Here is a 27,602-nt window from a genome sequence, read left to right as displayed (position 1 = left end):
CAGTCAGTGGGGAGAGGGCCAGAACTCATTTGTATTTTCACATTCTTTCTTTTTTTTTTTTTCCCTTCCTACCCCATTGCAGGGGATGGTGGTTTCTTTATTAAAACTTTAGGTGCAACATGAGATCTGTGTGTACCTCCCATATTGATGCTTCTTCCCATTTGCAGGCATTTCTTGTAGCCTGTGTTTCTCAGACTTGTATTCTGCCTCTAAAATCTGTGATTTCGTGATTCTTGGCCTGTTCACTCGTTGCCTCATCACATAGGCTATGTTGCATCGTTTGCTTCAAGGACTCTGTGTATAAGTGCAGGACAGTCCCAATTTCATTCTTTTCTTCTAAATGAAGGGGGTTTGTTAGAGTTCCTGGAGTCAGCAACCATAGAGAAAGAGTTTGATGGTAAAATGTGGCCCATTATTTGATAGGAATACCAGCTTCCTTTATATAGTACCCTTCTTATATCATGTTTTTTTAAAAATTAATTAATTTACTTATTTTTGACTGCACTGAGTCTTTGTTGCTACATGTGAGTTTTTCTCTAGTTACAGTAGAGGGGGCTACTCTTTTTTGCAGTGTGCAGGCTTCTCATTGCGGTGGTTTCTTTTATTGTGTAGCATGGACTCTAGAGCACGGGCTCAGTGGTTGTGGTACATGGGCTTGGACGCTTCATGGCATGTGGGATCTTCCCAGACCAGGGATCGAACTTGTGTCCCCTGCATTAGTGATTCTCAATCACTGGACCACCAGGGAAGTCCCACATCATATGATCTTTATTACTCTTACCATACCTTGTGAGGTATCTGAGTCTGGAACTCTCCCAGTCCCTTCCTTATAGGCTCTTACAGTTCCTACAGGTGAATCTGGGCTGCCCAAGACCCACGGATAGGACTGGAAGAGAGGTCCCCTGCCACCAACCACATCCTCCTTCCTCCCTGTCAACTCTTCCCCCACCTTGAGGCCCAAGTTTATCAGGAGGGATTTTTTATTAATAACTAAATTAGCAAAGTCTGCCCATATCTTATCTTTCTGTATTTCTATAAATGATACCAAGTCAGATTTCTATTCTGGTTCACTTTATATTCCAGTATACTTCCTTGAACAGAAGAAACTCGGTAGTGATATTACGCGTGTTCTACGAGTTGTGATGACACCTGAGCCTCAGAGTTTCTCATGGGTACGACCAGGGGAATGGGTGTAGCTGGCAATGGTGTGGGAGATTTTGTTGATGTGAATTGAGAGCCCTCTACTGTATAACCTCCTGCTGTCTGCTGTATTAAGAGGAGCTATTTGACAGAGTCATTTTAAAGTCCCTTGATATTTCAGTGCCAGCCATGATAGAGCCAAGAAATCAGACTTCTGCATATTTTCATTTCTGGTTCAAGGAAAGGAAGCTCTGATGTCTGATATTGCCTTCTAAAAATTAACTACTCAATCAACCTGAAACAAGTCTCTAAAAGTTCACTAATAAAAATCATGCTATTTGTTTTTCTGGCATAGGGATTATTTCTCATATAATTAGTAATATATAATAAAGCACATTGTATGTATATACATTTTTATAAATGCATTGTGCATTATGTACATTCTCAAGAATACGTATTCATATGACTTGGAAAAGACCCTGATGCTGGGAAAGATTGAAGGCAGAAGGAGAAGTGGGTGGCAGAGGATGAGATGGTTGGATGGCATCACCCACTCGATGGACATGAGTTTGAGCAAGTTCCGAGAATTGGTGATGGATTTGAAAGCCTGGCATGTTGCAGTCCATGGGATCACAAAGAGCTGGACATGACTGAGCAAGTGAACTGAACTGATGTATTTATAGAATGTATGAGCCATACCATTTTAAATTCAGTATTGTCAGAACAATAAATTCTTCTATATATATGAAATTTTGGTTCCAAACACATTTTTAATATTTTAAATAGTTTCATGGACTTTCCTATGAAATGTGTTCCATACTTCCCTTCCAGGAAGTAAAGAGAAAGCTGAAACTCACTCAACTGTTTTTGGATGGTGCAGGCCAATATTATCAGCAGAATTTATTAGTTCTGTTCTCTTGCAGAACTCTCTCCCCTCCGGTAGGGTGGCCCTGGAGATTATTTGAGACATTTTATCTATAACATTTTCATGTCTGTGCTCTTATCAGGATAACTACTCTAGTTTTTAGAAGTTTTGGCCTCATATTCTCTAACATCCTTGTCATTTGCTTCTTATCTACCTTGAGCGACAACATGCAATATAAATATTACATAGAAAATAAGAGTTGATAGGCTCTGACTGATTCAAGTAAATATAAATTATGAGGGCTTCATTGTGTGGAATAAGAACTGAGTTGCTGATCACAGGAGGAGCCCTTTTCTCTGCTTTCTCTTCAGTCTCCCGGCAGGATATAAAAAGTGGAGGTTGCCTAATAGGTGAAGTGTTATTCTCCATGAAAAAGCAACAAGGTGCATATGAACGCTTTAAACCTTAGCGGGATTAGCAGTGTTTAGTTTGGGCTGACCAAAGGATAAGCATGGAGTGCTTCCGGCTGTGCATGAGAGGAGTGTGTTTATTTGTGTTTCGTCAAGGATGAACCCGTGAGCGCACCACAAAAGGACAGTGCCTCTTTCACAGCGACTCTGGCTTCTGTTCCTGCGAGCTTTGCAGTGTTCCTCCGTAAAGCAGCATGAAAGAGTTGATTTTCATTTTATGTTGTGCTTGTGAGTCATTAGCATGATGTTCTAACACTTGTAAATGAATACAGCTCTTGCCTAATCTGTCATTTTAATGCCTTATAGATTTTATTTCACTGGATGTTGTACCAGATTCTCCATAATAATAATCAACTGCTTTGTTGTTCTCTTGCAGAAATTAAATTTCTGCAGTGGGTGTGCAACTAATAAAAAATGTTGCTTGAGGAAACGAAAAATAAATATGATGAATCATAAAAGTTGGGTGGGGGGGGGTGGTGTGGAGGGAAAGTTGCTCGTCAACAGGAGACAATTATGGAGCCAGTGGTGACTGTGTCTGATTTTCATATTGTCAACAGCTTAATAACCCTCACAAAGTCTTTAGCCACAGTGCTTATGTCTTTCAGCGTTAGCCTCATGGACTGGGTGTCTTCCACAGTTTCATTTGGAAGCATTAAAATAAAAGGTGAGGGAGTGAAATAACTGTTCTCTTTGCTGTACACCCAAGACAACTCTGCTCAGGGTTGCCATTTAGCCACTCTCACATACCTTTTATCTTTTCCCCTGTCACCAGCTTTCTAGGAGAGCAGCATTAAAGGCAGCTGTGTGGGACTCGGAGTATCAGCAAAGACTGTAAAGTGGAAAATAAACAGTGTGTCTATCACCAAGCTACAAGAACATAGCACTCATAGCAGGGAAATGACAGTCAGTGGCAAGCAACTAATTGGTCACCAGCTTTGGCGGAAATGTATTCTTCCAGACCTCTGTCATTTCCTATGTTCTTTACTGAAAAGACTGCCAGGTTGAAGTGTTGGCTTGAATCCCTCCAAAAGAAAGAAAATGAAGAGTTAAGGCAGCCAGGCTGGGCAGGCGCTTTGAAGACTGAGTAATTGGAGGCATCCACTGCTAGAAAAATAGTTGGCTCCCTGCAAAATAATTAATTCACCCCCTTGCGCACAGGTATTGTGTGGGTCCAGCACTAGTGATGTGATGAATGTTGTTTTTCACACAGTTTCTGCCGGAGAATCCAGGCTCAAGTACATTCCTAATAGTGGCCGAATTTTCTTAAGCGACTTCCTTTATTCACCCCCTCCAACACACACATACATTTGTCCCTCTTATTTATAATTCCTCCCAGAAAGGTGATAGGTTGATGAACTACAGGAGAGCAATTGGAACCATGGACATCTAAGGAGAGAAGGGGGCTGGAGTCTAAAACATAAACACTTAACTAAGGCAGAGAGAGCCAAATGTGAGGTGACTGACGTTTATCATGCTAGACTCAGAACTGAAGTGTAATATTAAATTCGAATATATTAAAATGAAGGATCTTGAAGTGTAATTGAATGTCCTCGAGTGTGTGGACCTCCATCCCAAACTGACACCTTGTGTAGGGAAACAAAGGGATAAGGAAGACCTCCTTACCCAAGCAAGCACACTGCTTATGAAATGTATCAGTATATCCGTGTACGGTGTTCCAGTTCAGTATGGCTTGGTTGTGATGCCTTAGTGTGACACCTTAGTGTGCACTGAGATGTTGAACTCAAAAAGCAAGATGCCATCATAGAAATATCTGGTTGGTTGTCTTAACCCACAGAAGAACCTAGTCCAAGCATTATAAGATTGTTTACAAGCATATAGGTTAACACCTTTATAGATTTAGGCACTAAGTCCTGTTAAGCCTTGCAGCGATGGATTTTAGAGGATTCACAAGCCCTCTGGAACTGTACCCTTTATTTTGCATGGATGTCTGTGCACTTTAGGGGTGCTAGAGAAGATGAACACTTTCCTCAGATTCTCAAAGAGGTGCAAGACCAGAAAACAAGCTGAAACCTACATAATCATGTAATCAGAAGGGAAAAAATGAATAATAATAGATTTATGGAAATCTAGCTGTTTGTGAAAGTCAGTTCTAAGCTGGAAGGGATTGACAAAAAGCAGTTTTGAAGAATTGTTTGCTTTTATAACTTGCTTTTAATCAGAGTAAGAATCATCTTAGAATTTGTAATGGCATCCCTTTATATTCCTGTGACTTTCTTTCCATCTTTGTAATAAACACATAACCTAAAAGGTGCCCTGACTTTGTCATTGCTTTATATTATATAGTACTCTATATGTGGGCTTCCGTGGTGATTCAGTGGTAAAGAATCTCCCTGCCAAGGCAGGAGATGCAGGAGACACAGCTTTGATCCCTGGGTGGGGAAGATCCCCTGGAGGAGGAAATGGTAACCCATCAAGGACTGGGCGGGAAATCCCATGGACAGAGGAACCTGACGGGTGACTGTCCAGGGGGTTGCAAAGAGTTGGATGTGACTGAACACAGCACCCTGTGTGTACCATTGTTCCAATTTGTTTATTTATTTGCGTCCTCTGCTTTTTCTGAAGCAGTAACATGTGGTCTGCCCAAAGATTTGCACTGAATAATACTTGTGGTTACCATGAGAACATACCTCTTTGATGACAGGAACATAACTGATCTAGAACCTCAGATGCTACACTGGTGATCCAGTGTAGTCTGTGACAGTCTGTGCTTTTCACAGGCTGCTTCTAGCCTGACTTAGCCTGACCCTGTTAATGAAGCAGGTTCCTTCCTAGTAGAGTCAGAATCCTCTGATGGGCAAATTAGGCGCAAGGACCACATGATGGCTTACTAGACTTTCCTTAGAAATGGATGCATGGCGGCTTGAGATTCTCTCAGTCAGTCGTCTTCTCCTTGCATCTCTCCTTCACTCGTGGTCACTGTATCATGTCTTGAAGGCTCCACTGTCTCTCCAGCCTCTCTCTCCATTTTCTTTCACAGATGTTTCCTCTAATAAATTTCTTACACATTGAATCCCATCTTGGCATCTGTTTCTTGGAGGATCTGGACTAATGTAATAATAAAATTCACATTTTTTTTTTCATACTCCACTGTATGCCAAGCAATGTGCTCCCATGTTGTCTCATTTAATCCTCTCAAATCTGGACCCGTAAGAATTACATTTATTTTAAAGAGGAAAAGCAGCCACTCAGAGAGGTATAATGACCCAATATTACACAGTCAGTAGATTGCTGAGTTACTATTTGAGGAAGGTTTTGTTCTACTCCAGAGCCCTTGGTCTCCATCACTCAACTGTAGCCTTTTAGAAGCAATCGCAGTTTCCTCCAAATCATGTTAATACCAGTCACTGCATTTGATTTCTTCTTGAATGTGACTGGGGTTTCCCTGGTGGCTCAAACGGTTAAGAATCTGCCTACAATATAGGATACCTGGGTTTGATCCTTGGGTCAGGAAGATCTCCTAGAGAAGGAAATGGCAACCCACTCAAGTGTTCTTGCCTGGGAAATCCCACGGACAGAGGAGCCTTGAGGGCTATACTACATGGAGTCACAAAGAAACAGAATGACTGAGCAGCAAGTTTCACTCTTGAATGTGGCTGTGTTTAGAAAATGAGAGGATTAGTATATAGTCATGTGTTCTATTTGTGACAGAAGAGATGGTGACATGAAATCCCTGTTTTCACTGTGGGAAAGTGAAAGTAAAAGTTGCCCAGTCGTGTCCAACTCTTTGAGACCCCCCATGAAATTCTTCAGGCCAGAATACTGGGGTGGGTAGCCTTTCCCTTCTCCAGGGGATTTTCCCAACCCAGGAATCAAACCAGGGTCTCCTGTATTCCAGGTGGATTCTTTACCAACTGAATTATCAAGGAGGACTTTGTAATTGATTAGTGTACAGAGGATTTGGGTTACTTTTCTGAAGCTTACACCCAGAAGTGCCTCTCAATTAATCCTGCCCATGTATCCACTCACCTCCCTACTGAAATGCAGCTGCTGGGAACAAGAGCTCCCACTGGCAGAGTAGAAGCTGGCTTCTGAATTCCTCCTTCCCGTGTGTGTCTTTCCCTGTTATCAGGAAGGTCATGGGGTCAGAGCTGGTGGGTTTGTTGTTGTTATTGTTGTTGTTTTAGAAAATGAGAAAAATAAATGTTCCTCTTTCAAGGTTTCTGTCTGATAGTGTTTGCTAGACAAAGTAGAATTTTCATAGCACAAGCCCTTAGCTCAAGAGCTCCACTCAGTCAGCAGTTATTTTACGTGCTTTTTATCAAGGCTTTCTTGTTAAAAAAAAAAAAAAAAGAAGAAGAAGAAGAGGAGAAAGAGAAATTTATCCACTCAAAGTGAGCTTTTTGCTAAACTTGTCTTTCCCTTGTCATGTTAATTACATCCCAAATAACCCTCTTTCAGAGAATTCTGCAATCAAACTCTAAAGCCCCATCAGATGTACATTGGTTTTTAAAGTGGACTGGTTTTTCATGTAATAATGACTTTAGTATTATATGTATCTCTAAATAAGTGCAGATTCTGCCCCTCAGGGTACCTGCTCCTTCTTATGCCTTGTGACCTACTGTAGCAAGATATTTAATCTCTCGTTCCTATTTCCTTACCTTTAAGATAGAGATAATAATAGGATATTTTTGGTGTGTTATTATATACAGTGTACTATGTGCTAGACATTCAATCCATATTAGTGTTTATTAAGTCAATAAGCAGATATTGCTCAGTAATTTGGGGTAATACAGTTTCACAGTTCTATCATCAATAGTTACATTCAGCAAGCTATACAAAGGAAAGACTTTATCTGACGGCTTTCTGACTGGACAGTATCTGTGCGTTCAGACCATTTGGGGAAGCAGTTTTCTCCAGGAATGGCAGATTCTATGAAATTGCAACTCATTGAACATAGTAAGTGTGCAGTGAATGTCACACAAGTTTAATGATATTAAGGAAAAGAGGCAATGTGCCATATAACAGGCTTGGTCTTCTAAGGTAAGAGAGAAAGCTAAAGTCTCCATCAGTAAGAGGTCATTCCTTCAACTTATTTCATAGAGGACTTACATTCAAGAGTCACTCAGGTTCCCTTCAGTATTATTGGTGAGTAAGGAGGTTCCATGTTACAAAACACTTGCAAGTTTAACTAATGAGTAAATCAGTAAAATTAATTTGTTGCAGAAGTAGGGTAGTGTTGACTTATTCAATATGCAGAAAATTCCCTGCTTGTCCAAAGTGAGACTATACTCACCTTTTGGTTCAGTCCACTGGTTCATAAACTCCAACAAACAAAACAATACCAAATGGCATACCAAGCATACCAAGTTTTTCCAAATGACTTTAAAAGTGCCATGATAATGGCTAAAATTTTTGCATGATAAATGTATTTGATGATATGTCAACCATGGTTACAGATTGATTGAAAAAGCTTATTAGTTTAAGAAGGGATAAGCCAAAGAATCCTGCTTGACTTAAATAAAGAATTAAACTCATTTTGGAGAGAGAGGGGTATATGTGATTCCTAATTGAATGGTTTCATCTTGATCCTAGAGGAATCTAGAAGTCCAGAGGAGTCCAATGTTAGATTTATATGCAATACGGAATCAGCTAATTAAATCTTATAAAACTTAATTGAGCACTATTTTGTGATCATCTTCCAAGGACCACCTAAGAATTAGAAATATTAATAGAAGGAAAATTTGTGCACGTCTCTGTCAAGCTTCAGAGTAAGTCTTGGAAATGTCTATGACAGAAGCAAATCTGCTTTTTTCTTAATCACTACTGTGTTAAAATTCCACCTTATAGTATAGTTAGCTATGGGTGCACCTGTCATATTCCATCTAACTGAATCAACTCCTTATAGACAAATTCTATTCATCAAATAAAACAGGTATTGAGTCCCTGTTTTGTTGTGAGCCCTAGTAACACAAAGGAAAAGGAAAAAGATGTAGCTGCTGACCTCACGAAGACCACCAACTGGTGGTCTACATACGAAGAACTGAATTTGTGACTCCTAGTGCAGCACTGTTCAGTTCAGTTCAGTTCAGTTGCTCAGTCGTGTCCGACTCTGCGACCCCATGAATCATAGCACGCTAGGCCTCCCTGTCCATCACCATCTCCCGGAGTTCAATCAGACTCACGTCCGTCAAGTCACTCTTCAAAGTGACATTTATGCATCAAGGGTTAGGAAGAGCATGTTTGATAATATGAGAACATTAGATAATATTAGAATATCTAGATTTTTAGACGAGAAATTATATTTTTCTAATATTGAAAATGTGGATTTACATATACTGTGTATATATCATTATGCATGATTATATGCTAAAGGTACTTTTGGGGTGGAGCTATGAAGGTTTAAGACAACTGTTACGTTACATAGTACTATATACCCGCTGGATGTCAGTAAACAATTGTTGAATGAAAACATTTAGAGCTCACGTTAGTAAATGTTTATATTTTCCCAGGTGCACTAAAATCTACTTCCTTTCCTTTTGTCCACCGTGCTTTCTCTACTGCATTTGCCCTCAGTGACCCGATTGCCTCCATTGTGACTGAAGGTGGGGGTCCAGCTGCTTGCTGCTTAAAAGCCAATAAGGAGGCACGGTTGGTGGAAAGGAAAGTTAGCTGTATTTTGGATGCTAGCAATGGGTTTTGGGGTGGGGTAGACTCCTGTCCAAAGGCTGACTCCCCTCAACTGACAATCAGTGAGCAAGAGATTTGAGAGGTGGAGGGAGGGGGCTCCATGTAGAAACGGCACAGACAGTGCTGACTAATCTTCATCAGTAGTGTGGTGGGCTGATCAGTGTCATCTCGAGTGTTTTCAGTACAGTTACTCTTCAACTCCAGGGTCAGTTTGTTTCAATTTCTTTGAGGCCAGCTCTCAGAATTGTGACTGCTATGTCATGGCTCCAGTCCTGTCATCTTGTAGGAAGCTTCTTCTACCTGGTGGGCATTTTAATATCTATAAGAGCTCAAGGAATATGGCTCAGGATATTGTCTGTAGCCTTTGAGAAGGAACTAAAGATCCTTGACTTTGTTTAATGACTAAATTATTATTATTTGATCTCTTTTGACTGTTTTCCTTTATTTCTGCATTTTCTCACTTCTCTGATTAAACTTGTATTTTGGCTAAAGTTTTTCCTCAGACAAAAGGCAGACTGAGGACATGGGGTGGTGGGGGTGGGTATAAGGGCCACAAGGTTCTGCTCCATTTCACCATGACCTGGAACTCATAGCTCCTCCTTGTCCTACTGCTGAGCAATTCAGAGCTCCTAGTTCAACTGACTTGAATAGAACTGAATTTAATGTTTCCCTTCAGTGCATTTCTGATAATGTTTTCATGAGGAAACGCACAGCAAGCTTCACAGAAGCTTCTCTTCACTTCAGTTCCTTAGTGTGAGCATTTTAAACCCAGTGTTGTCTGAGCCCCTCAAGTCTTTATCAGTGGGTGCATAAGGCAATGTCTCTGGGTCACCCAAAGTAAGAAAGGGCTTTCCAGGTGGTGCTAATGGTAAAGAACCCACTTGCCAATGCAGGAGACATAAGGGATGCGGGTTCAATCCCTGGGTGGGGAAGATCACCTGGAGGAGGGCATAGTAAACCCGCTCCAGCTGCCTAGAGAATCCCATAGACAGAGGAGCCTGGTAGGCTACAGTTGATAGGATTGTAAAGAGTTGAACACAACTGAAGCGACTTAGAACACAACGTAAGAAAATGTAGTCAGGACTAGATTTCTAAAGTTTCTCCCTCCAAATTTGTGGCTGACTGATCATTATTTCTTCAAGAAAGAAAGTTAAGATTTATTTCCAGGGATTAGAGTAGGGCTTCTTAGCCTCATCCCTATTGACATTTGGGACTATTTAACTCTTTGTTTTGGGGGTTATCCTGTGCTCTGTAAATGTTTAGCATTATCTCTGTTCTTTACCCACTAGATGTCCATAGAAGTACCTCTCCTTCCCCATAAATGTCTCCAGACCTTACCAAATGTTCCCTAGGGAGTAAAATTGCCCCCAGTTGAGAGCCACTGGGTTAGGATAAAATAGTATGAAGCATTAAAAATAATACACTGTGGTTCAACAAGCAATAGATTGACCATGTGGTTGGGTTCAAAAGTGATGTGAATATATGAAACATGAACAATCGAAAATGATTTATTTGAGAGGTTAGTGTCAACTCCAATCCACTGCTAATCAAACTAATTTCACATTGTGACTACTAACTTAAATCTTACTCCTCCCTGATCTTGTTTGTCCATGACAGGCAGAGATTTTGAGCAGTGAGATGGTAAATGGTAGGAAGGGTAACATGGAGGATATACAGACAAAAGAATACATGGTGAGGGCTGATTAACAGCTTATTTTCTGCATAATCCAATAAATCAAGGCTATCAGGAAATTCTATCACTTATGACATCCACTGGGAGGTGTGCCCAGAAACAGCTAACAAAAGGTAGTATGGTATATAGGAAGAGATGATTCTTGAAATCTCATTATTAAAAAGTGGCTCAAGGTCAGCTTCACAACACATTAGCAGAGCGCATGTTTTCTGAATGAGCTAGCTTATTTTACTCTGAAGACTTCCTCTAAATTCTAATTGGGGAGTCTTTAAATCTTCAAACATGAATTTGTTGAAGAAGGGATTCAATTATGTGTGAGTTGAAAATAGGAAAAGATTTGCTTGACCAATATATCTCTCCTTTCCTATGAGAACTAATGGAAAAACAACCCGCCTACTCCAATGGGCAAGCTGTCCATTTTCTGAATTTATGTCAGATAGGGACTTATTAGGAATCCAAGATATTGCAAACACAACTTGGGTCAAAACTGTCAATTACATGGAGAAATTATATACAAAATTAGGATTTTAGAGACTCAGAATTTTTGGCAGATAACTAGATTCTAAACCCCTCTGAAATCAGAATAGAGTCCAATGACCCTCTGGAGTAATCCTTCCATTAAATTTGCAATTCTTCTATGTTTGACACTGTCCAGGGAGCAAACAAATGAAGACTCTTTTTATAAAATGTTCTTTTTCTTCCTACCTGACCGAAATCTGACTCCAGATTTTCTGTGGGGTATACTTGGAAAGGTACATGTCCTGTGACAATTGCCATCTAGAATTTATGCTTCTGAAAATTAAAAATGGCTACTGTTTGTTGTTTTGTCACTACGTGTTACACCTACAGATTGTTTAAATGAGAAAAGTAGAGAAAACATATCTCATACATATGTAAGAGCATGTGTAATAGAATGTATACATTCAATAAGATGAAGAGACATTAGATATTGCATGTGTAAAGTGATACAGACTTTAAGGTATATATATATATGCATCATATTTATTTGTCTTATGGCAACTATGTATATAGACTTTAAAACCATTTGAATATTAGCTTTTGCATAATTGAGAAACTGCTGTTACCAGTCTGTAAGCACAAAAGCAAAAGACATTTTAGGAATTGCTTACACTGAATTGTGGGTGATTTGAAATAAATTTGTAGGAAGCTTATTAAATCTTTTCTTTCTTTACTGAAAAAACACCAAAGATCATTTCTGTAATGCATCGGTCTGTCAAATCTGTATAAACAAGTATAAATGTTAAAAAAAAGTAAAGAATACTAATCAAGAGACACAAGACATACACTGCTTAATAAATCTTGCCTTCAATTTATTTGTCTAGTATTACAAAGGCAGAGGAGATATCAATTAATATAGGCAAAGAGGACCCATAATTTATAATTAACTGGCAAGTGGTTTGTAACAAACAGCAGCACGGAGTCTAATAGCCGGTAGAAAAATAACTAGTGTTGATTTGTCCCTCGGCAAATTAATAGAGTGCTTATCAATGACAGGGTTACATAAAACTGCTAAATAAATAATCATCAGTGAGTTCGAGTGAAGCAGATCTTTAACAAGCTTAATCTGAACCTCTTGACATCTGTAGACTATGAAGAGATTAAATGGTAAGAAAGGGAAGATAGAGCGTGCATATTGTAAGCCTGCTCAGGAACTGTACCAGATCATGTTCTTATGTAATGAGAAATAAAAAACATTTTTATTGCAAAATTACATTGAAAAATGATTTTCATTATAATTAGAGTGAAAATTATAAAAGATATATCAAGGAAATGCTGAATTGGAATTTGCCAGATGAGAGTTTCACTACATCTCTTAACAATGAAAACATATAATTTTCGTCACTTTTGATATATTTTCGCTCGTTTGCTTCACTTTTATTACTCACCTTTGTACATGCCATGCGTTCCAACTCATATGTCACCACAGCTACACCAGCGAGCTTATTTTTGGTTATTATGGTTCCACTATCGAAGAAAATTAATCAAGATCCTATATTTAAATGGACATTTCCATCCTGCCTTCTCAACCACCCCCAGCCACTTACATGGAACTCTAAATTTTTGTTACAGGATGCTTCATTCCTTAAGGTTTTTCTGGTATACCATTTACAGTGCTGTGAATTAACAGACCTGTATAATACCTCCAGCCTTTTCTCTGAGAGGTTTTTAAAGTCACCCTTATTTGTTGGTATATTACCAGTATCATGCCACCTGTGTTTCTTAATTAATGAAATGAATATTCTTAAAACCATGGAGCTTTGGGAGAAATATTCTGAATCAATATGTCATTATGCCTCAGATATTAACTTTTCTTAAAAGACTCTTTTTAAAAACAATTTTAGGCTCACAGAAAATTCAAAGGGAAGTTGCCGAGATTTCCCATATACAATGTCTTTTTAAGATATACATAGATAAAGCCGCTCACAAAAATAGGGAGATGCCATAATTCTTAAATAGAAACCTGGTTTCCAGTGGGATATATATATATATATATATATATATTCTCAAAAGTGTTTCAGTGAGAGACAAAACATGAGAACCTGGAGCTGGAAAGTCACAGATTGCATTCCATGTGGCAGTTCCCTGCTTCTAAGCTAGAACACATCCTGACCTCATTTCTGCCTTCTTTGGACTTGGGATGGCCACCTCTGTGGGGATTCACCCTTAGATTCCTGTCTTTGCTACTCTTATGAACTACTGGCCAAGATTCAGCTGTATGTATAGTAGATCACTTGCAATTTATTTATAGGATATGTCATATTTTCATGTTAAACATCCACTTGTACCAATGAAAGCTGCTGGTATTGAGTGTGAATATGTGTGCAGATGTATTCAGTGAACTTTGTAACTCACAGCAAGCTACTCAGAGACTTCAAATATTATTGTACATGCCAGTGTTCAGATCTAGGTCATCAGCATTACTGCTTTTCTGAACTTCAGTTCCAATTTCCAGTAACCTTTTGGACATTTCACCCTTCATTTTCCATGAGATCTTTATATTCACATACTGAAAACTGAATTCAGAATGTTGTTGTTCAGTTACTAAGTCGTGTCCGACTTTTTGTGACCCCCATGAACTGTAGCATGCCAAGCTTCCTTGTCCTTTACCATCTCCCTGCATTTGCTCAGACTCCTGTCCATTGAGTCAGGGATGCCATCCTACCATCTCATCCTCTATCACCCCCTTCTCCTCCTGCTTTCAATCTTTCCCACAGAATAAAGGTATAAGATTTCACCAAGATTTTTTTTTTTTCAAATTTAACCAATTAGGAAACATCCTTAATCTCCTTCTCTCCCTCATGCCTTCTGTCCACCCCAACCCTCCCCCATATGAATATATGTACTCTTTTAAAAAAATCTTTATTTTTTGCTGCACTGGGTCTTCTTTTGCTGTGGCTCCTCTTGTTGCAGAGCATGGGCTCTAAGCATGTAGGCTTTAGTAGCTGCGGTGTGTGGATAGGCTCAGTAGCTGCTGTTCACAGGCTCCAGAGCATGGACTTAGTAGTTGTGGTACTTGGGCTTAGTTGCCCTATGGCATGTGAGTTACAAGGGAACTAAACACTCTTTAATATTAATATTAAATATTAATAGGTTCCCTCCTATCTATTTCTTTTGTAACAACCTTTATTTAGGCCCTTATAACGTCCTATCTGAGATTTTGTAATAATTTCTGTGATGGGAAGAGTAATGGCCCCTGAAAGGTGTTCATGTCTTAGTCTCCAGGCCCTGTGATTATGCTACATGGCAAAGGGGAAGTAAGATCACTGATAAGCTGATCCCCAAATGGGGAGATTGTCTTGCATAACTCGGGTGAGTTCATTTTAACCACAGTGGTCTTTAAAAGTGGAAAAGAGAGGAGGCATAGAAAAAAGCCAGAATGACCTGATGTAGAAAATCTTAACCTTCTGTTGCTGCTTTGAAGACAGAGGAAAGGGTCACAAACCAAGGAAAGCAGATGACCTCTAGGTGCTGGAAAAGACAAGGAAATGGGTCCACCCTAGAGCCTCTGTGCTGTGCTTAGTCGCTCAGTCATGTCAGACTCTTTGCAACCCCATGGACTGTAGCCCACCAGGCTCCTCTGTCCATGGGGAGTGTCCAGGCTAGAATATGAGAGCGGGTTGCTGTGTCCTCCTCCAGGGGATCTTCCCAACCAAGGGATTAAAACCCATGTCTCCAGCATTGCAGGCAGATTCTTTGCTGTCTGAACTGCTGGGGAAGCCCAACTTTACTGGGGACCTTTTGTGTGAGAGGCAAACGTGATAAGCACTACACTAAGGAAATGAGGTAAAGTAAAAGTGAAAGTGTTAGTGACTCAGGAGTGTCTGATTCTTTACAACCCCATGGACTGTGTGCAGCCCGCCAGGCTCTTCTGTCCATATAATTCTCTAGGTGAGAATACTGGAGTGGGTTTCTATTCCTTCTCCAGGGGATCTTCCTGACCCAGGGATCGAACCCAGGTTTCCTGCATTGCAGACAGATTCTTTACCATCTGAGCCACCAGGGAGCCTCTAGAAGGCAGGCAATTTTGCCAACACCTTGGTTTCAGCCCAATGAGAACTCTGTCAGACTTGGAACCCCAGAACTGGAAGATAACAAATAAATTTGTATTGTCTTAAGTCACTAATGTTTTGATAATTTGTTATGAAAGCAACAGGAAACTAATACAGCCTCTTTAGCAAGTTCTGCTGACTTCACCTTCCTTCTCTTGGATCGATTTTCCATACTTGCCCCCAAATTATCTTAAAAATATATATTGGCTATGACACTCTCTTGCATTAAATTCCTCAATGGTCTCTTATCTTGACCAGGATCAAATTGTACTGCTTTCTCATGGCACACAAAGCTCTGCATCATCTGTCCTCAATTTCCAGCTTTTACTCTTATGTTGTGTAACCCTTCCTCTTTTTTCCCCTTACGTGCATTCCACAAAAATACATTCTGCATTCAAAACATATTATCTTAATCACAGTGTCTGGAATATACCAATAATCTTAACGGCTGCTAAGTACTTGTTATACTCATGACTTCTGGTGGTGTGCTCATCCCTCACTTCCTTCCTGATAAATCCACCCAGTAGAAGTTTCTCTAATACTCAGTTCAATGTATGTCTTTCATGGCTATTTACACAATTTTGTTCTTTAGTTGCTAAGTCATGTCCGACTCTTTGTGACCCCATGTGCTATAGCCCTCCAGGCTCCTCTGTCTGTGGGATTTCCCAGGCAAGAATACTGGACTTTTCCATTTCCTTCTCCAGGGGATCTTTCTGACCCAGGGTTCGAAGCCACATCTCCTGTATTGGCAGGTGGATTATTTACTGCTGAGCCACCTGGGAAGCATACTACTGCCCTTGGCTAGACTGGGTAAGCACCAACTAAGTTCTCTATGTAGCTCTCTACTGTTCCATGTGTCCTACAAGGAATAACTCATTTATTCCTCACAGCATCCTCAAGATAAAGAGATATTATGAACACCATTTTATAGCAAATGCAACTGATGCATAGGATGAAATTCTTGCACAGGGAAGTTGAATCATATTCCCCAGTTATAAAGCTAGTAATGAGATGGAGCTGAAACTCAGTATCAAGCAGTCTGACTCCAGAATCTGTGCACAAAGCATTGCTTTATATTTTCTCCATATCCAAAACATGGTCATCTTAGTGAACAAAGAGAAGAATTGCTTTTTTGACTTTGTGGAAAGGACAAACTTAGTTATTTAAAATGCTGTTTTGCTGGAGATGTTGACAACATGATACAGTCAAAGTCCCTAACTCTCTGATGTCTCATTAGCTTTGATGTATTTGGTTCATCAAACAGAGTCTTTCCAGGCCAGAATTCCATTTGTTGGAATTTAAAAAAAAATAAACAAACTATGTTCATGAGGAATATTCATCTGCAGTTTTCTTGTTGGTTTTTGGTTTTGCTATTGGGGTAATTCTGGCTTTGTAAAATGAGATGGGAATTATTTCCTTCTCTTCAATTTTGTGAAGGAGTTTGTGTAAAAATTGGTATTATTTTCTTATATGTTTGGAAGAATTCAACAGTGAATCCATCTTGTCTTGCAGTTTTCTTTGTGGGAGAGTTTTAAACTGCAAAAAAAAATTTTAATGAATAGGATTATTAGAATTATCTTTCTCTTCTTGAGCAAGTTCTAATAGTTTCTGTGAAGAATTTTTTCATTTTTGTCTAAGTGATTGAATTTATCAATATAAATTTGATATAATATTCCCTATCCTTCCAGTAGGCTAAAAAACTTAGTCATGTCACCTCTTCCTTTTCTAAAAGTGAGGATTTGTGTTTTCAGACTGTCTTTTTTATTAATTAATCTAGCTGGAGATTTACCATTTTATTGATTTTTTTTTTTCTAAGAACCTGCTTTTGGTTTTACAAAACAATGACTAGTATGCTATTAATTCCATCCAAGTACATTTTTATCTCTAGGAGTTTTTGGTCTTTTTATCTTTCATATCTCTTCTTAATTCTTTGAACACATAGAATACAGTTATAATAGCTGTTTTAATGACCTTGTCTTTTAGTACTAACTCTTGTGTCAATTTTGGGTTTGTTTTAATTGATTGATTTCACTGCTCATTTAGATCCTTGGCACATCTGGTAACCTTTTACCCTGTTGGGTCCTGGTTATTTTTGTATTTCCATACCTATTTTTGTCTTTTGTTTCTTTACTGGCTCAGACAGTAAAGAATCTGCCTGCAATGCTGGAGACCTGGGTTCCATCCCTGGTTCAGAAAGATCCCTTGGAAAAGGAAATAGCAACCCACTCCAAGATTCTTGTTTGGGAATTTCATGGACAGAGGATGCTGGTGGGCTGCAGTCCATGAGGTCGCAAGGAGATGGACAATAACTGAGTGACTAACACTGAACTACCTGGAAAGTTGAGTTCTGGAAAGTCCAGAGGAGTATTTAGCCTAGGGCAGCTATTTCGCACTAGTGAGGCAAGCACTTATGTGCCCTCTTTACAGTGGTCTGTGAATTGTGGGACTTGCAGTCTTGCTGGTGGGAACAGGCACTCTCCCAGCCCTGTATGGGCACCAGGCAGTGTTTTCTCTAATCCTTGGGTCAATTTCACCATCCTCAGGTAGTTTCATCCCAGGCCAGGCCTCTGCTAAATTCTCCAGGGCTCCTCTACAGATCTCCAAGGTTCTTTTTCGATGCAGCCATCTCCTCCTCTTCAGCTGTCTTGCTTATTCTAGCTGCCTGCCTGTATCTCCCCACACTCATCTTTGTCTCCTCAACTGTGGGTTTGGGTGGGCTCTGCCTGTGTGCCCTTCTCCTTGTACTACATTTTCTACTCCATCTTGGTAAGACGTTATGTCAGCTTATCTTGTTGCTCATTTAGGGGCTTTGTGTTGGGGACAAAGTTTTAGGGCCCCAGAACTGAATGTTATGTTTTGAACTAGGACACCTGATGAGTCAGAAGTTTTCTCGACCTTCGGGACCTATGTGCCCTAGCTGGGAATGAGAAATGGGTGGCTTCTGGCAGAGTTGGGGTGTACAAAGAAAGTGTCTAGAGAGTCTGTCCTGGTAATACTAGCCTACCCAGTGATGCCAGTTACATTCTGTAACACTCAGGGATAAAGCTATATAGAGGGCACTCCATGGACTTGCTCTTATGGTAAAAGTCTTGTCGTACAAATAGGACCTACCAGAGGGTGGTCCCAAGATGGAGGAGGAATAGGATGGGGAGACCACTTTCTCTCCCACAAATTCATCAAAAGATCATTTGAATGCTGAGAAACTTCCACAAAACAATTTCTGAACACTGGTGGAGGACCCCAGGCCAGAAAAGCAGCCCATTCTCTTCGAAAGAAGGTAGGACAAAATATGAGAGATGAAAGAGAGACAGAGACCCATCCTGGGGAGGGAGTGATAAAGGAGGAAAAGGTTCCAAACAGTAGGAAACCCTCTCACAGGCAGGTCTGTGGGGAGTTTTGGAATCTCAGAGGGCGACATAACTGGGAGGGAAAAAAAAAAAAAAAAAAAAAACCAGAATATGCGCCCAACCGCAACTGCTAACAGAGAAGTAGCCCAGACGCTTGTGTCTGCCACCAGTAAGCAGGGGCTGGATTAGGGAGGCGCGGGCTGCATTGCTTAGGGTAAGGACGGGGCCTGAATGCCCTGAGGATGATCAGGGAGCTAATGTGAGATAGCAACCCAAACTGTGGGTTCACAAGAGAGAGGGAGAAAAAAAAAAGAGAACTTTCCTGCGAAAGGCTCTAAACTGTAGCCTGACTGGCTCACAGAACAAAGGATTGAGCGAATACCAAAGGAGAGCTACCCAGCTGCATACAGGCCCCTCCCCCTTACCCCGCCGGAGGCAGAGAGGCAGGCTTGTGACTGCCAGAGCCGGAAGGCAAGAGGCAATCTTGGCTCCAGAGACCGGCTTCCTCCACCAAACTGATCAGGCTTCCAGTTGCTAACCACGTCTTCCTGGGATTCTGGACAGTTGACATCTACCAGGAGGGTCGCAGCCTGAGATCAGCTCCCCAGAGGAGACACAGGGCACACCTGAGACGGCGCTCTAGCGGTGCACCTGGAAAACCAAGCGGTTGGGACTGGGGAGGTGATTAAGATGCACAGTGCACCTGGGACAGTGCGCTCGCCAAGCACCCGGTCGCCTGAGCTGCTCGGACCTGGCAAGGGCACAAAACACACACTCAACTGAGTCTGTGCCCTTGAGGAGTACCTGAGACCCTGAACCTGAGCGGCTTAGACCTGGGGAGTTCACAAAATGCAGGGCCCACTTTGGGCGGTGCTCCTGCAGAGCACCCTGGAGCCTGAGCAATGTAGACCTAGAAAGCACACACTTCGAGCTGGGGCAAACTCAGTGTGGTCCGTACACTGCGAGCACTCCCCACACACACCAGCGATATTTGTTTGCACTGTCCCTCCCTCGCTACAACATAACTGAACAAGTGAGCCTAAATAAGTGACCACCTTCACCTCCTTGTGTCCGGGCAGAAATTAGACACTAAGAGACCTGCAAACAGAGGAAGTTAAAATAAATAAAAAAGAGGGAACTGCTTTGGAAGTGACAAGTGCAACAGGTTGAAAGCTGCTGCTAACATTGACTAAGCATTGCAGGGGCCTATAGACCTTGAGAACAAGTACAAGCTGGAATAAGGAACTATCTGAAACTGAACTGACCCCACACTGCCCACAACAGCTCCAGAGAAATTCCAAGATATATTTTTACTATTATCACTTTTTAATTTTTAAAAAATTTAAGTTATTTATTATGCCTTTAATTTTCATTTTTATAACCTACTATTTACCTTGTGTGAAAGTGAAAGTCACTCAGTCATGTCCAATTCTTTGTGACCCCATGGATTATACAGTCCATGGAATTCTCCAGGCCAGAATACTGGAGTAGGTAGCCTTTCCCTTCTCCAGGGGATCTTCCCAAGCCAGGGATCTAATCCAGGTCTCCCACATTGTGGGAAGATTCTTTACTGGCTGAGCCACAAGGGAAACCCAAAAAGAGACCCTATTTTTAAAGCAAATTTGATATATATGTATATTTTATAATTTTTGTGGTTTTGTATTTTTAATATTGTATTTTTGAGAGTCTAACCTTTACTCTAGATTTTTAATCTTTGCTTTTTTGTATTTGTTATAAATTTTGTACCTTAAAGAATCTAATCTTCAGTACCCATTTTCACTTAGGGGTGTGATTACTGGTTTGATTGCTCTCTTCCTATTTGACTCTCCCTTTTCTCTCCCAGGTCACCTCTGTCTCCTCCCTCCCCCTTCTCTTCTCTGCTTAACTCTATGAATCTCTCTGGGTGTTCTTCACAGCTCATAGGGAACTGATTACTGGCTAGATTGGTCTCTCCCCTTTTGACTCCCTCCCTTCTCCTCTTGGTCACCTCTGTCTCCCTCCTTCCTCTTCTCTTCTCCACGTAACTCTGTAAACCTCTCTGGGTGTCCCTTGTTGTGGAGAATTGTTTTATCATTAACCTAGATGTTTTATCATCTGTGCTATATGAATGGAGAAGTCTTGAGGCTACTGTAGGAATAAGACTGAAAGCCAGAGGCAGGAGGCTTAACTCCAAAACCTGAGAACATCAGAGAACTCCTGATTCCGGGAACATTAATAGACAAGAGCTCATCCAAAACCCTCCATACGTACACTGAAACCAAGCTCTACCCAACAGCCAACAAGTTCCAGAGCAAGACACACCATGCTAATTCTCCAGCAAAGCAGGAACACAGCCCTGAGCGTTAAAAGACAGGCTGCCCAAAGCCATGCCAAACCCATATACACCCCAAAACTCACTACTGGCACTTCATTGCACTTCAGAGAGAAGAGATCCAGCTCTACCCACCAGAACACAGGCGCAAGGTCCCCTAACCAGGAAACCTTGACAAGCCACTAGTCCAACCCCACCCACAGGGGTGCACAATAAAGAGGAACCACAAACTTCCAGCCTACTGAAAGGGAACCCCAAACACAGCAATCTAAACAAAATGAGAAGGCAGAGAAATATTCAGCAGGTAAAGGAATGTTATAAATGCCCAGCAAACCAAACCAAAGAGGAAGAGATAGGGAGTCTACCTGAAAAAGAATTCAGAATAGTGATAGTAAACATGATCCAAAATCTTGAAAACAAATGGAGTTACAGATAAATACACGAGAGACAAGGATTGAGAATATGCAAGAAATGTTTAACAAGGACCTAGAAGAAATAAAGAACAGTCAATCAGTAATGAATAATGCAATAACTGAGATCAAAAGCACTCTGGAGGGAATTAGCAGTAGAATAACTGAGGCAGAAGATAGGATAAGTGAGGTGCAAGATAGAATGGTGGAAGAAAATGAAGCAGAGAGGAAAAAATACTTAAAAGAAATGAGGACAACCTCAGAGACCTCTGGGACAATGTTAAATGCCCCAACATTTGAATCATAGGAATCCCAGAAGAAGAAGACAAAAAGAAAGGGCATGAGAAAATATTTGAGGTGATAATTGTTGAAATTTTTTCACAGAACTAGAACAAATAATTTCACAATTTGTATGGAAATACCAAAAAAACCTTGAATAGCCAAAGCAATCTTGAGAAAGAAGAATGGAACTGGAGGAATCTACCTGCCTGACTTCAGACTATACTACAAAGCTATAATCATCAAGACAGTATGGAACTGGCACAAAGATAGAAATATAGACCAGTGAAACAAAATAGAAAGCTCAGAGATAAATCTACACACCTATGGACACCTTATCTTTGACAAAGGAGGTAAAAATATACAATGGAGAAAAGACCATCTCTTTAAGATGTGGTGCTGGGAAAATTGGTCAACTACCTGTAAAAGAACGAAATTAGAACACTTTCTAACACCATACACAAAAAATAAACTTAAAATGGATTCAAGATCTAAATGTAAAACCAGAAACTATAAAACTCCTAGAGGAAAACATAGGCAAAACACTCTCTGACATAAATCACAGCAAGATCCTCTATGACCCACTTCCCAGAGTAATGGAAATAAGAGCAAAAATAAACAAATGGGACCTAATTAAACACAAAAGCTTTTGCACAACGAAGGAAACTATAAGCAAGGTGAAAAGACAGCCTTCAGAGTGGGAGAAAATAATAGCAAATGAAACAACTAGTAAAGAATTAATCTCAAAAATATACAAGCAGCTCATGCAGCTCTATACCAGAAAAAAAAAATGACCCAATCGAAAAATGGGCCAAAGAACTAAACAGACATTTCTCTAAAGGAGACAAACAGATGACTAAAATAACACATGAAAAGATGCTCTTCATTTATTATCAGAGAAATGCAAATCAAAACCACAATGAGGTGCCATCTCACGCAGGTCAGAATGGCTGCTATCAAAATGTCTACAAGCAATAGATCCTGGAGAGGGTATGGAGATAAGAGAACACTCCTACACTGTAGGTGGGAATGCAAACGATTGTAGCCACTATGGAGAACAGTGTGGAGATTCCTTAAAAAGCTGGAAATAGAACTGCTATATGACCCAGCTATCCCACTGCTGGGCATACACATCGAGGAAATCAGAATTGACAGAGACATGTGTGCCCCAATGTTCATCACAGCACTGTTTGCAATAGCTAGAACATGGAAGCAACCTAGATGTCCATTGGCAGACAAATGGATAAGAAAGTTGTGGTCCATATACACAAATGGATATTATTCAGCTATTAAAAAGAACACATTGGAATCAGTTCTAATCAGGTGGATGAAACTGGAGCCTATTCTACAGAGTGAACTAAGTCAGAAAGAAAAACACCAATACAGTATATCAAGGCATATAAATGGCATTTAGAAAGATGATAACAATGACCCTATATGCAAGACAGCAAAAGAGACACAGATATAAAGAACAGACTTTTGGACTCTGTGGGAGAAGGCAAGGCTGGGATGATTTGAGAGAATAACACTGAAACATGTATATTACCATATGGGAAATAGATCACAAATCCAAGTTCAGTGCATAAAACAGGGCACCTAAAGCCGATGCACCGGGACAACCCAGAGGGATGGGATGGGGAGGGACATGGGAGAGGGTTCGCTATGAGCGACACGTGTACACTCATGGCTGATTCATGTCAATGAAGGGCAAAAACTACCACAATATTGTAAAGTAATTAGTCTTCAGTTTAAAAAAATAATTTTTTTTTAAAAAAGAATACATACAAATAGGACTTACCATTTCCTTAACAGACCCTTGGCCTTGATCTGAAAGATAAATAATTCAACCTGAGGACCCCAAACTCACGTATGAAGTGTTGAGGACTTGGTGAAAAGTTTCACTGCTTCTGTGCAGTACTTTTTTGTCAGTTTTTACCAACTGCAGCTCCAAAATTTGTTCCTGGGCTTGACATTTTGAAGAATCATTTGCCTTTTAAATGTGTCACTCACTTTTGTCTGACTGATCTTGCAGAGTCTAGGACCAAACATTTTCAATAAAAGTTTCAGCCATTATAAAAGGCAGTATTAAGTCCTCACACCGTGTTTTGAAAGGCTTTAGGTTGTTAACATTGAAATGGATGTCAGGTTTGAAAAAAAGTTGCTTTTTTTCTTTTCCTTTTTAGCTCAAAATTAATGCTTTCACTTCAGGGCTAGCAGAGCCATGCCTCCACACGTTTCCAAATGTGCTGCTTTTCCAGGCTTATGTAACTCAACATTTGCCAGACTGTCCAGAGGAAGAGCAGAACCACTGTGGTCATCCCCAAAGACTGTTTTCCTGGATTGCTTCACTCTATGCTCTATGATAATTTCAGGCTTTCTCACATGTCTGGGGCGGGCAATTTCCAGGGAGCACTTTAATTTATGCTTCTTGAACTAAGTCCTCTCAGAATAAGATAGCTTCGATTTTCTCTCCTCTTTCCCCTCGTTATGTTTCCTGCCACTGGTAGAAGGGTGACTAATCCCTGGTGCCTGTGAATATGACAGTTCTCATGTCCATTGATGGAGGTGTCCATCTTCCCCATGTCTGATGTCTTAAGGTACTACTATATGTACCAGGAACATCAATTTAGGACATCCTCACCTCTTAGAGAAACCCCCATGACAGCTGATGCCAACCACTTCCTATGCCAAGTTTCCCCATGCCCTTTGCCGAGGGGAGTTTAATCCAAGATAAGAATGTTGTTACTGCTGCTGCTGATCTCTTGAACCCTGAATAACTTGGTGAGCTTTTGTGAAACTGTTCTGTTTTTGTCTGCCCTCCCATTGCAGTTGGGATTCCCTGGTGGCTTAGTCAGTAAAAGAATCCACCTGCAATGCAGGTAGACCTGGGTTACATCCCTGGGTGGGGAAGATCTCCTGGAGAAGGAAATGGCAACCCACTCCAGTATTCTTGCCTGGGAAATCCCATGGGCAGAGGAGCGTGGCATGCTATGGTCATGGGGTCCCAAAAGAGTCGGACTCAACTTAGGGACTAACCCATCACCATCACCACTGCAGTCATTCCACCCCAGACTTCAAAGTAACTAACTCTTGAGCTGATATATGGTGGACAAGTAGGGGAAATCAGAATTTATTCACAGATCTACAAATAGATCCATGTGACAGGAACCCATATGGGCTAAAGTAGCCACATGACACTGGGATCTAGTTGTTTTCCTTGGCAGAGGGGCCTCACCTTTGATGGAGTTCACTGCTCCTACGCAAGTGTCTCTGCTTTCCCAGGAGGACCTGATTCTTCTGATAAATACAAGGGAAAGAAACTTGTAACAAACCCTTAAACTGACCTAGATGTTCCAGAATTCTCAGTTGAACACACTTCTGGTTCAAGTGGAAGTCCTGCTACTCTTCAAACAAATATCTTTACTAGGAATCCTCTTGGAAATGTTTAACTACCAATGAATTCCCAATGACGGTGAATTGATTTAGCCTACAAAGAAGAGGGCCATCTGGACACACCCTTAGAACTGTCAGCTTTCCTGGAGATGAGGACTAGGGTAGAATGGGGGTGTTCTGTCAGTACCTTGAAGTCTCCCAAATCTAGAAAGGGGTAGTGATAGTTTTACAGGCTTACATGGTTTCCTAGAGTGACTCTTGCTAAAGAAGAACATTGAAAGGAAGGTTGGTTGCTAGGTAACCCTATAGCATCACATGGGTTCTGATACCTTCAATCTGGCCAGTGGGAGGATGGGCTGACAGGGAACCATATGAAGTCAGGATGGGATGAGGCTGTAGGAAAAGAGGGATGGCAAGTTTCATCAAAGAGAAATTAGGGAACCATTCAACAGAATGGGAAATAGATGTTACATGGCGAGAGCCATAGATAGGTACTTATTGGGCAATCAGGCATACCAGCAGTGAACACATGTCATGTACCAGGTACAGAGCTTGGCACTGAGGAGCAATCAGAGAGTAACTGACCGTCAGGATGACTATCTTTTATTGAGCCTTCTCTACGTGCCAGATGCTGTGCCACAAACAGTCACCTATGTCATGCTCAGAACGACTCGAAGAGCTCTGTTCCCAATTACAGTTCATAGCACCGAGGTTGGGGCATTTACTCAGTTCACACAGCGGTGGAGCCAGTGGGTTTCTTTCCCTTAACAGCTATAATATGTAACATCACCTTGCCTTTTAAGAGCTTACAATCCAGATGTGCAGAAAGTATCTGTATGTTATTAAAAATAATAATTGATACAAGGCAAAATAATTAGTAACTATGTATAAATTACACAGACCAACGTGTACCATGGTTTTGCCAAAGAAGGAAGTCCCTTTACATTGTGGTGACCAAAATGTTTCATTAAGAAGGTATGATCTGGGCTTGCCTTGAAGAATAGAAATAGGACATGAAGAGGCAGAGATGAAGGAAATTAAGGCTGAAGAGTGAGGAAAGTCTGAGTCCTGATTCTTTTACAGGTAAATGGACAGATGTTTACCCAAAAAGAGAATTGGTTGCATATGTAACAAGCAAATGAGCACTCATTTAGGGTGGATGTTTATGTGAAACATAGGTATTTGCATAGCTGTTTCAAATATTTTATCAAAGTTGGGAATGCTGCACAATGAAGTACTGCCAAGGCTTTAATTGGACTCGTATTTACTTGGGATTATATAGAGGGCTTTCGTATTTTTTTTTTTTTTGGCGTGTGTGAAAAAATTTTCCTCGAATGATAGCAAAAGAAGGGGAAGCTCACTATATTGAACGTGCTTTCTGATCTCCCTTACAAGCTTTTATGTAATTGCTAGAATTTCCTGAATTGGGATCAGGCCCTAGCAGCTATTGGAAGAACTTGTCACTGCCCACCTTTGTTGGGAGCAACGTGACGCTGCCCTGAGGGGGCATTGTCAACCTTCTCTGTGTTTTTCATCTCCTGCTCCCTCAACCTTTAGATGGAGCCTTTTAGAAGTGCTTTTTTAGAAGTAGCATTTGTTTATATCTGGTTTGCTAACTGGATGAGTTAGCGTCTTTGGGATTCCAATACAATGGATAAAACCAAAGTGATACAGGAAAAGAGAATTGTTCAATATTTACAATAGTGATGCTTTTGTTCAAACAGTACTTTTCTTTTGAATTAATTCTTGTTCTAGTTTTCTTCCACTCCCATCTATATGCCCTTGCACTAATGGCATACTCTTTGAGTACTAGAATTTGGTGGCATTTTTGACAGAATCAAATTGTGTCCACAATTGTCCTGCAATTCAGGTGGTTGCCCTTTATCAATGTGTTGCTATTTAAGTAAAGCTGCTCATTGTCTTGGGCTACTGTATTATGCAGACTTTCCAGGTGGCTCAGTGGTAAGGATTCCACCTGTCAATACAGGAAACGCAGGAGACGTGGGTTTGATCCCTGGGTTAGGAAGATCCCCTGGAGGAGGAAATGGCAACCCACTCTTGTATTCTTGCCTGAAAAATCCCATGGACAGAGAAGCCTGGTAGGCTACAGTCTGGTGGAATACAGTCCATTGGGTCTCAAAGATTGGGACCACCACTGAGAGACTGAGCATGCTTGCTCTGTATTTTGCTCTCAGGGGACAAACTTTCCCCACCTTCTAGAAAACGCTCCATCTTTATTTTGCATTGGCTTAGTTCTTCACATTATAGTTTCCCTCTCTCTTCTCTCCATCCCTCATTAAATGATACCCAAATCTTAAAAAATAAATATAAATTAAGAAAATAATATAAATAAATGTCAGTATCATCCTGTATCCTTTGTAAATGTGACATACAGATCACCTTTATAAGCAAGTATTATAATTAGCAAAAAAGATCCATTTTATTAGTGACTTGTTCCAACTTTGTTTTTCGCTA

At 40.6% G+C, this 27,602-nt stretch overlaps 1 long non-coding RNA gene across 1 annotated transcript in view; it reads left to right on the top strand.

Annotated features, from left to right (window-relative positions):
* LOC138435579 (uncharacterized) overlaps positions 1-16,110 on the top strand; it is a 33,152-nt gene extending 17,042 nt beyond the window's left edge. The window contains exon 4 of the long non-coding RNA XR_011255146.1: positions 16,092-16,110. This is a non-coding gene — a long non-coding RNA (uncharacterized lncRNA). The remainder of the gene's footprint in view (positions 1-16,091) is intronic.
* Positions 16,111-27,602: the final 11,492 nt, after the last annotated feature.

This window comes from Ovis canadensis, chromosome 3 (assembly GCF_042477335.2).
Source record: "Ovis canadensis isolate MfBH-ARS-UI-01 breed Bighorn chromosome 3, ARS-UI_OviCan_v2, whole genome shotgun sequence".
NCBI lineage: Eukaryota > Metazoa > Chordata > Mammalia > Artiodactyla > Bovidae > Ovis > Ovis canadensis.
Note: the sequence above shows the minus strand (reverse complement) of the source record. Positions and strands in the feature narration are given on the sequence as shown.